This window comes from Lampris incognitus, chromosome 10, assembly GCF_029633865.1.
Source record: "Lampris incognitus isolate fLamInc1 chromosome 10, fLamInc1.hap2, whole genome shotgun sequence".
Classification (NCBI taxonomy): domain Eukaryota; kingdom Metazoa; phylum Chordata; class Actinopteri; order Lampriformes; family Lampridae; genus Lampris; species Lampris incognitus.
In genome coordinates this window covers 33,147,739-33,157,749 of record NC_079220.1, presented here as the reverse complement: position 1 = coordinate 33,157,749, position 10,011 = coordinate 33,147,739, and positions in this window count along the sequence as shown.

The following is a 10,011-nucleotide window of genomic DNA, read 5'->3' as shown; positions in this document are numbered from 1 at the left end:
TCCCTCGACCAGCGAATGCACTGACAGTGTCGCAGCCTGTGAAGGCATGTAAGCCAATTAGGCTGTCACAGATGCTGTCTCCAAGTGAACTTGCCAGTTTGGTGATGTCGACAAACCGTGTGCGGTTCTGAGCCCCACACTTCTGGTAGATGGGACAGGTGATGTCCTTCTGGAAGCCAAGACAAAGCACCATGACATCAGTGTCCTCAGCTGTGATGATAACTGACTTTGAGCCCGCATTTGCTGCATGCAATGCATGCAGGAGCAGACGGGTGTCAGCTTCTTCATGTGTGGAGTGCAGTTCTGCTGCTTCCTCACACCCATCTTCTGTCAACTTGTAGCAGGTTTCCTCATAGGTCATGTACAACACCTTGCCATGCAGCATAGCTCTGTATCGTGGGAGTTTCCACTCTTCCACCAGAAACTTGATGAGACTGGTCTTGTTGGAGGAACTGCACAGAAATTTTCTCCACTGCTGGACGTGGTGTCCCCCTGCAAGATTCTTGTACTGGAGAGTGATGTCTCCACCCCGGTTCAGTCGTTCAGCATCTTTGATCGAAGTCTGGTGATAGACATCAAAAACAACATCAATCCTCCCACTCTGTGCTCCCTCATGGAGGACCTGGGTCAAGGCTGACTCTGCCACCTGTGCAAAGGTTTTGTTGTTGCCATTCATTTTTTGGACCAGGCTCATCCCATCAATGATGGAAGTAGGTGGGATTGGGATGTCTTCTGCAGGAGATACATTCTTTTCAAGCTCTCTGGCAAGTGCAGCCTTGTTTGTTTATTGTAAGGACCCATCAGCATTTGCCAGTGCCCATGGTAGTGGGCCCAATGGGTAGGCAAGGACATCCTTCAGATTCACCTTCCTGCTTTCAGCCACCAGGATCATGTGACTGAAAAGGTTTCTATCTGCCTTCAGAACCACATCCTGTGCTTTCTTTCCATGAGCTTGTTTTGTGCTGACATTGGAGAATGTTTTCAGACTTTGCTTGGTCATCTTGTCGTGGAATTTCACAGGTGGTGGGTCTGCATCTAACCTTGTTTGCTGGAATGCTTGGTAGGCCTCTTCTCCTTTCTCAAGAGCTCTCAAGAGATCTATGGTCACATCAGGTGGAGCCATGTTGCCAGTGGAGAGGCTAACCAAATCAATCTCATCAGGGGACATAGGATTGAGCCAGTTATTCTCCATAAGGTCCATGAGAGACTGGACATCTGCTTCATCTCTCTTGATCCTTGGACTCTGTAGATCTGGATGAGACCATTTGCACCTGCCTTGACCTGTCAGGTCTCTCAGCTGTCTGAGGTACATGCTTCTATACTCAGCTGTGAGATAATATTTGGTCACAGCTCCTGGCTTCAAGCTGAATCCCTTTGTCCCTCCAGCTGTTTGGGTGTCTTTGTTCACCGTTTCTTCTATAGCTTGGTCAACAGGGATTCGGCCAAAGGGATTGGTGGAGCCCAGTTGGACTGAGAAGCCTCCTTCCATGAATTCTCTGTACACATCTGGGTGTGTGATGGGCAGCTCAGACATCTGGGCGTAGTAGTAGGGGAGGTAGCGTGCATAATTCATCCTGTCATAAGCAAAGCACCATGGGATCATTGCTCGAATGCTAGCCAAGTGTAGCACCCAGTCTCCCTCTCTGGATGCTCGGATGAGCCCAAACAAGATTTCAACCATGTCCAAATAGGACATCCAGAAGTTCGAGAGGCTGCCGTTTCCACCTCTAAGGAACTCACGGTAGACTTCAAATAGATCCATGATGCGTGTACAAGAGCTGTTCTCGAGGACCTCCTTCAAAGCATGTTGTGAGACTTCTTTCCCAAGGCTGTCAATGGTCTTCAGTGTCTCATTCAGGTGAACCATGTCATTCCTGTGAGTTTCTTCCAACCAGGACAGGAAACCATTCAAGGTCAGTCGCATGAGAGCCTCATACGGGAGCTTGTGTAGTCGCACTGCCCTGTTGTACTTGCGGCCATCCATAACACCAGCAATTGAGCCTTCTGCAATCATGCCAGACTCAATGCAGAGGTCTTTGAGTCCAGCATCTTGGAAATGCTTTCCTATTATTGCCAGCAGTGTGCAGATGGTGTGGAATACCCCAAGCCTAACGATGATATCATGGAACTTGTCATGGTGTTTCCATGTGATCTCGACAGCCTTCGCATACAGGGCTTGGTCAAAGACACAGACAATCTTCCTCAGGCCTAAGCACTGCATGATGCTCAGTGACTGGTTAAGCACCTCGTTGACAGTAGACATTTGTGTCGCTGGAGCATTGATGGTAGGCAGATAGCCTATATTGTCAGGGATGACCGTCATCTCTCCTCGAGTCAGGATGTTGAAGCCTGTCCAGCTGCTGACTGACTGTTCTTCTTGTTGTGACATGCGTGCTAGGACCCAAAGAAGGTTTTTCTCTCTGGCAAGCTTAGTATTGGCTGCAGTATCGGCATCTGACTTTTTGCTTTGTGGTGGCCCTACCCGTTGTAAGTTGGTAACATTGGTGGGGGTCCATCAATGCTTCTCTTCTTTGTTTTGGGAACAGTGGGCATGGGTTGGACAGGAAGTGGGTTGACTGGCTTTGCTTGCACAGCAATCCCATTGACTCTGTGAGATGTTCCCTCACCACTGACAGTTTCTTCAAGACGGTCGATATTGTCCCAGGCTAAAGTTGTGAATATGCCAGGATGGATGTTAGCTGGAAGGGCAATGCCACTCCCTGATGATGAGAGTTTCTGGAGACACAGGGCAGTGTTGATCTCTTCCATCTGTGAATAGGACACACTGTGACCAAGTCGGTTGAGGATGTTTATCAACTCTACATTTCCTGTCAACGATTTGACACTGAATGGCAGAACAATGTGCTTGGAAGGCTTGGTATTTCCACATGTCACTGCATATACTATGTCATGGCCAAATGACTGCAGAAGGCACTGCACTCTCTGGGATGCATGATCAGGATCATTTGAGCCTGTGAGTAGAGAGTACAGGAAGATAATGAGCGACTCTGGAATGGTAGGACATTCTGCTTCTGGTTTGACTTCAGGCGGCCAGGTTTGAGGAACATCTTGACTTTTAATGTCTGCTCTCAATTTGATGGCTGCTTTGGCTATAACATCTTGTGCACTGACACTTTTCAGGGTCTGCAGCTCCCTTTTGAGAGACTGATTTTCTTTGGCAAGTTCCCTCATGGACAAGTTATCGGGATAGAGGAGGAATTTTCCTTTCTCATCAGGGAATATCTGCAAGGCTCCAGCAAACTCACTCTCCAGGTTTCGCCTTATGTGCTTCTTGGTTGATTCCTTGACTTGGGCAATGCCTTGGGAGTTCATTGAAGCTACCAGTCTAGAAGAGAGATCAGTCATTGTCATCACTTGAGGATTGCCAAAAAGCTCCATCCTGATGAAGAGGAACAGCTCATTGTATGCCTTATTCACAGCAGCTTCATACTGGGCTGCAGCATCATCATCTTCATTGCTGGCAACCTCTCCTTTGGAAACCTCTTCTTTGGTGTAAAGTCTATAGCATGACCTGTGGTAGTGCCCTTCAGCTGCTACAAGGTCTCTACTCACAATGGCAAGGATTCTGCTGTCCCTTTTCTTTGTGGCTGCACTCCTGATCTTTGCATCAGCTCGCAGTTCTCGACACTGCACCAGTACTTCTCTCGTATTCTGTCTCTTGGAATATTTGCTGTTTTTCTGACAAAATATGCACTCTGCATCATAAGTCCTAGATGTACTTGGAGCAATGTCGAGCCACTCTCTTAGATTGTTTCTCTTCAGCAGAGACACAACTTTTCTTTTCTTTTGCAAGGAGGCCATCAAGAATTTGCTTCATAGTGAAGATACTGCGACACTTTCTGTGGTAGTAGATTGCTGGAATCTGTCCCTCAGGAATGTCTTTTGCCAGTTTCAAAACTGGTGCATGATTTCGTATCTGAGCTGCCCTGAGCAGAGTTCTCCATGAGTCGACACTTTGTAGTGAAACCAGCTTATCTGTATCATCAGAACAGTGGATAATGCACTCCACCCGTGGGCGCTTTGGTATTGGGTAAAAACTTGCTTGTTCACCAGTGGCCATATTCAGTCAGTTTTCACCTGCCACATACAAACAAATACATGTAACTTAGGTGTATGAACACTACTAAAACAAAGTTTACTTTGCTTCACCAGCGTCATATTACCATTATTTATCTTACATAGCCACAAATAGATACATTACCTAGTTGCTATGCAACAGCTGTATTTTGTCCACATGAGGCCGCTAAAATCAACACAAGATGAAAGTTCCTCGTAGCCACTTTAACTAATCATATTAACATATACATTAAAAGAACATGCTAACATTATGGGAAATTAGCTTACAATCTTCTCCAGAGTGAGACAAGAAGATAGATACCAGTTTCCTCTATATGTGTTTAGTAGAAAGCTATCTGGCTGCACGTTAGCCTAGCTTAGCACAATGAATGGAAGTACACAGTACTGGTTATCCTTGGTTGTTGGCCAACTAAGAACTGTCCCAGAGTTTAAGCTAGGCTAATCAGTACCAGGGGTGTTGAAATGCTTTATTTGTAAAAATCTGGGCAAATACACAATTGTGAGAGGCACAGAAACAGGTTTCCTGAAAGAAAAATGAAATAGCTGCTCATTTGGAAAGGTTATCATGTATTATTTTACTTCTGTTAGTGTACCAAATAAAATGGCACCAGTGAAGTTGTGTCACCTTGGGTGATATCGATATCTGGTCTGACCCATGGACTAACTGGCTTTGGTCTAGTTAGTTTCTTAGTAATAATGCCCTTCTCATTTAAGGTTCACAATCACCTCACACAATGAAATAGTATGGGTATATTATACATTTCCTGAATCTTTACAGTCCTGTTAGTATTCCAGTTTTTGTGTTTTGTGTCCCTGATATTCCTAGATGCCACAGGGCTAAAAGAAAGTATATAGTTTAGGCGAACATTGCAGAAAGATGTGTGTTATTGACGGGTTGAAGAGCTCAAGTGACCTCTATATTTGTGAGAAATATCCACAACAGGGCTTGAATGAAAGCTAAGAAGGTCCCCTTTAAAATGATACCAAAGACAATATTATAGAACATTGAAAAATGTCCTGACCACGAGGCTAAACCAGGATATGCACCAGCGTCTAAAATGCAATTTACTTTAGGGGGTGGTTAACTTCATGAGCTGATAACTGTGATACAGCTGCCACTCAGGAATGGTTATCATACCAAAATATCATCTACAGACATGGATCCTTTCAAAAATTATAAGTAAGTTTTGCCACCTTGAGTGTACCGAAATAGGAAATTTTGGGCTCTGGCCCATGGACTATTATGCTCCAATCAACATCTATATATATATATAAAGCAAGAGTGTATGTTTGTATGTTCGCTTATAACTCCAGAAATACTCATTGTAGAACAAAAAGAAAGGTTTCTTTTCTTTTTTTATGATCAGTAGTTTTTATTTTCCTTTAACACAAATACAGGCCATGACATCACACATGGATTACAGAGATGGAAGGAACAATTTAACAGGGCCTACTAGACAATATCAAGAGACAAACACATTTGGATTAAGGGTGATCATAAGACGAGTCTTAACAGTATACAAGACAATAGGAACAGCAGAGAGAAAATTCAAAAATAAAAACATAGTTGGCAGATAGAGAGTAGTCTATAAATAGATGTTAAGATATAGATGTCACAGATTACACAGGGCCTCTAATGAAGGAAATATAGTGCGTCCACTTGGCCTCTTATTTCTCCACCTGGTTGATGAGTCTAAAGGAGAGTCGCTCGTGTGCTGCCACAATTCCCAGATGGGAGAACCATACATTGATGTGAGGTAGGGTGGCCGACCCCCACTCTGTTACCATGAGCTTTCTACCCAACATCAGGGCTGTCTGGACCCACTCTGCCCGTGCTCATGGAAGGGCTTTTAAAGGAGTAGGGTCTCCCAGAACAAAGAGGCTTGGAGAAAATGGGATGTCTGTTGTTAGTATGAGTTTGATATTCTCATATATAGCTGTCGGGAATTCTTGTGCAACATGGCAAGACCACAGCATGTGGATAAGCATACCCGGGCCCTCCCCACACCTCCAGCAGTCAGGGCTGTCTCTTAGTTTCGCCCTGTATAACCTTGAGGGGGTCCAGTATACCCTGTTAATTATTTTGAACTGTACTAATCTTGTCCTGAGTTCCCGTGATGTTTTCTTATAATTCCTTAAAATGTTTTCCCACTCCTGACTGGGAAAGGTAAGATTAAGATCGATCTCCCAGATTAACTTTAAATTGGATCCCAAACCATCAGAGTGTTTAGTCAACAACAAGTAATATTTTGAAGCTTCATGGCCTGTGCCAAACACCTTAACTATATCCGACAGTACATCTGAACTAGGCAGGGTTGTGGAGATAGACCCAAAAGTTTGAGACAAGAGGTGTCTTAGTTGAAGACATCTCCAGAACTGCTGTTGGGGGAGGCCATACTGTTGCACAAGCGCCGTGAATGATTTCATCGTACCACCTTCATCATATAAATCTCCTATAACCAATATTCCTTTTCCCGCCCATTGTGTCCAAATAAATGGTTTTTTGTCAGGATTCAACCAGATACTGGCTGCTAAATTCAGGTGGGGATTGAATTTGAGTCTAATTGAGATTTGTTTCCAAATCCATTGAGTGTTGACAACTATCGGATGGTTCATAGCTTCTGTAGGCAGTGCGGCGGTTATAAGATGGAGGGGAGGGAGAGCATCACAAAGTCTACTTTCAATGCCAAGCCAGGGGGGGGTGCGCTCAGGAGGTAAAGTCCAGTGGGCAAGATGCCTGAGACCAAATGCTTGGTAGTATAACAGTAAATTTGGGGTATCCAGCCCACCCTGGTCCACTGGCCTTTGTAGTTTTTTCAAATTAAGTCGGGGGCGTTTACCATCCCAGAGGAATCTGCTACATAGCTTGCCAAATTGTTTGAAATATTTAAGCGGGATTCTCACTGGGAGTGCTTGGATAATGTAATTGAACTTCAGTGTACAGGTCATATTCAAAACATTAGCTTTCCCCCATAGTGACAAGTAAAGAGGAGTCCACCTTTCAATGTCTGCACTAAATTGACTCAGTAGAGGTTCGATGTTGACCTTCACTAGATCATCTAATTTAGGGGGGAAAGTCACACCCAGTTATTCAATGCCATTGCTGGGCCAGGAGAATTTACCTCCCTGGAACAAGGTCTTGGGGCAGTACGAGGTTAAGGGGAGGGCTTCTGATTTTTGCCAATTAACTTTGTAACCTGATAAATGAGAGAATCTGTCTATAATTGTAAGCAGTGCAGGAAGGGAGTGCTCAGGGTTTGAGACTAGAACTAGGATGTCATCCGCGTAAGGCATCAGCTTGTGTATTGATTGACCAATTTGTTTCCCTGGGAATGCTGGTTCTAATCGAATGGCTGCCGCCAGTGGTTCCAGAGCAAGTGCAAATAGGCCCGGAGAGATTCCGTCGCCCTGCCTGGTCCCCCTACCTAGCTCAAACCAGGGTGAGATCAGGCCATTAGTTTGCACAGCAGCTTTGGGATGTCTTTACAGGAGTTGTATCCAGGTGATTAATGTATTGCTAAAACCAAATGACTCATGCGTGAGGAATAGGTAAAGCCACTCAACTCTGTCGAACGCCTTTTCTGCATCAAGAGATAAGGCCGCTGAGGGGGAGTTAGCATCACGAGTGGCCCACATAATGTCTATCAGGCGTCTGATGTTGTCAGCATAGTTACTGTAGCGCTATCTATCCCTTTTAACTGTCAAGGACAACGCTCTGAGTTCTCTATACAACTCGGTATCCAATAAACTATTGAAGTATGCTAACTTCGCTTCTTATGTGTTTAAAGTATGTTCTAAAGGCTATAAATGTCTTACAGTGTCATCTGGTAACTCCAACTAAAAATTTTGACTACCCCTTTAAGGCGCTTAAATATGGCATATGACCCCTTTAAGGCAATCTAACATGGTCTAGACACCTCAATGTGTCACCGAGTAACTTATATTAAAACGGTGGACTAGCCCTTTAAGGTTCTAAACATGTCACTTACTATAGCCTAGACACCACAGGAATAAACACACATGAATATCCACACTCACACAGGTACATAGAATTATATATACAAATGTATTATGAGTAATAATTATTAGAATGAATGAAAGTAATAAGCCTCCATGGCTAACAAGCATCTGCATTCATATACACACAAATTATTCAGCCTAACACATTAGCATACAGCTCAACAACCCTATTACTAAGCCGGCAATAAAAATAAAAAAAGTCAAACCCCCGGTTACAGGCCTGTTTCTTTATCGGGTACGTTGGGACCCTAAATAGCCCTCTTCGCTCCCCTTGGAAGCCCACACATCCAGCTTGTACTCACAATGAATGCTCCTCTTCGTCTCAGTGCAGCAGCGAACGTCAGGCCGGCAGCCATCCTAGCTAACTGGCTAGTTAGCCGTTAGCACCATCTCACGGTCGAACCGTGCGCTCGCCTCGGCAGTACAACACGGCAACAGACGACTCCTTCTGCGTTCCTCGATTGTCGCATGAACACAACACTACACTGTAACTGATAACGTTACTTCGCTAAACTAGAAGACGGCCCGACTCACTGTGGGGAGAGCCCCTTACCGCACCCAGTCCATTCGCCCGTCTTGCTGTGCTAGCAACGAACACCGACTGGCTAGCTCGCTCCGTAACGTCGCTGGGTCCACATATGGGACTGACGAGTAGTCAGTTTGTCTCCCCAATCCACACAAACAGTTCCCGGGATGGGTCTCGGTCAGACACCCGCACACATCACTGTTCACTAAACTTCAATTACATTTCTCTCACCGTAAAATAGCATATAACAACTCGACATCAAACTGCTCCGTTTTGCTCACACAAGGGACGAGTCACCAACTTTATCCAAGTCTAGTCTGCTCGCGCTGACGTTTTCCGCTGCCCTCTCAACCAATCACATTCAAGGTAAGGTAAAAGTAAATGCATTTCACATTGGTAAACAACCGTTTTGCAGAACAATATCAACTACTACTACTACTTTCGGCTGCTCCCGTTAGGGGTCGCCACAGCGGATCATCCGTTTCCATTTCTTCCTGTCTTCTGCGTCTTCCTCTGTCACACCAGCCACCTGCATGTCTTCCCTCACCACATCCATAAACCTCCTCTTTGGCCTTCCTCTTCTTCTCTTCCCTGGCAGCTCCATATTCAGCATCCTTCTCCCAATATACTCAGCATCTCTCCTCCACACATGTCCAAGCCATCTCAATCTTGCCTCTCTTGCTTTGTCTCCAAACTGTCCAACCTGAGCGGTCCCTCTAATATAATCGTTCCTAATCCTGTCCTTCTTCGTTACTCCCAGTGAAAATCTTAGCATCTTCAACTCTGCCACCTCCAGCTCCGCCTCCTGTCTTTTCGTCAGTGACACTGTCTCCAAACCATATAACATAGCTGGTCTCACAACCCTCTTGTAAACTTTCCCTTTAACTCTTGCTGGTACCCTTCTGTCGCAAATCACTCCTGACACACTTCTCCACCCACTCCAACCTGCCTGCACTCTCTTTTTCACCTCTCTACTGCACTCCCCGTTACTTTGGACAGTTGACCCCAAGTATTTAAACTCAAATGCCTTTGTCACCTCCACTCCTTGCATCCTGACCATTCCACTGTCCTCTCTCTCATTCACGCATAGGTATTCTGTCTTGCTCCTACTGACTTTCATTCCTCTTCTCTCCAGTGCATACCTCCACCTTTCCAGGCTCTCCTCAACCTGCACCCTACTCTCACTACAGATCACAATGTCATCCGCGAACATCATCGTCCATGGAGACTCCTGTCTGATCTTGTCCGTCAACCTGTCCATCACCATTGCAAACAAGAAAGGGCTCAGAGCCGATCCTTGATGTAATCCCACCTCCACCTTGAACCCATCTGTCATTCCAACCGCACACCTCACCACTGTCACACTG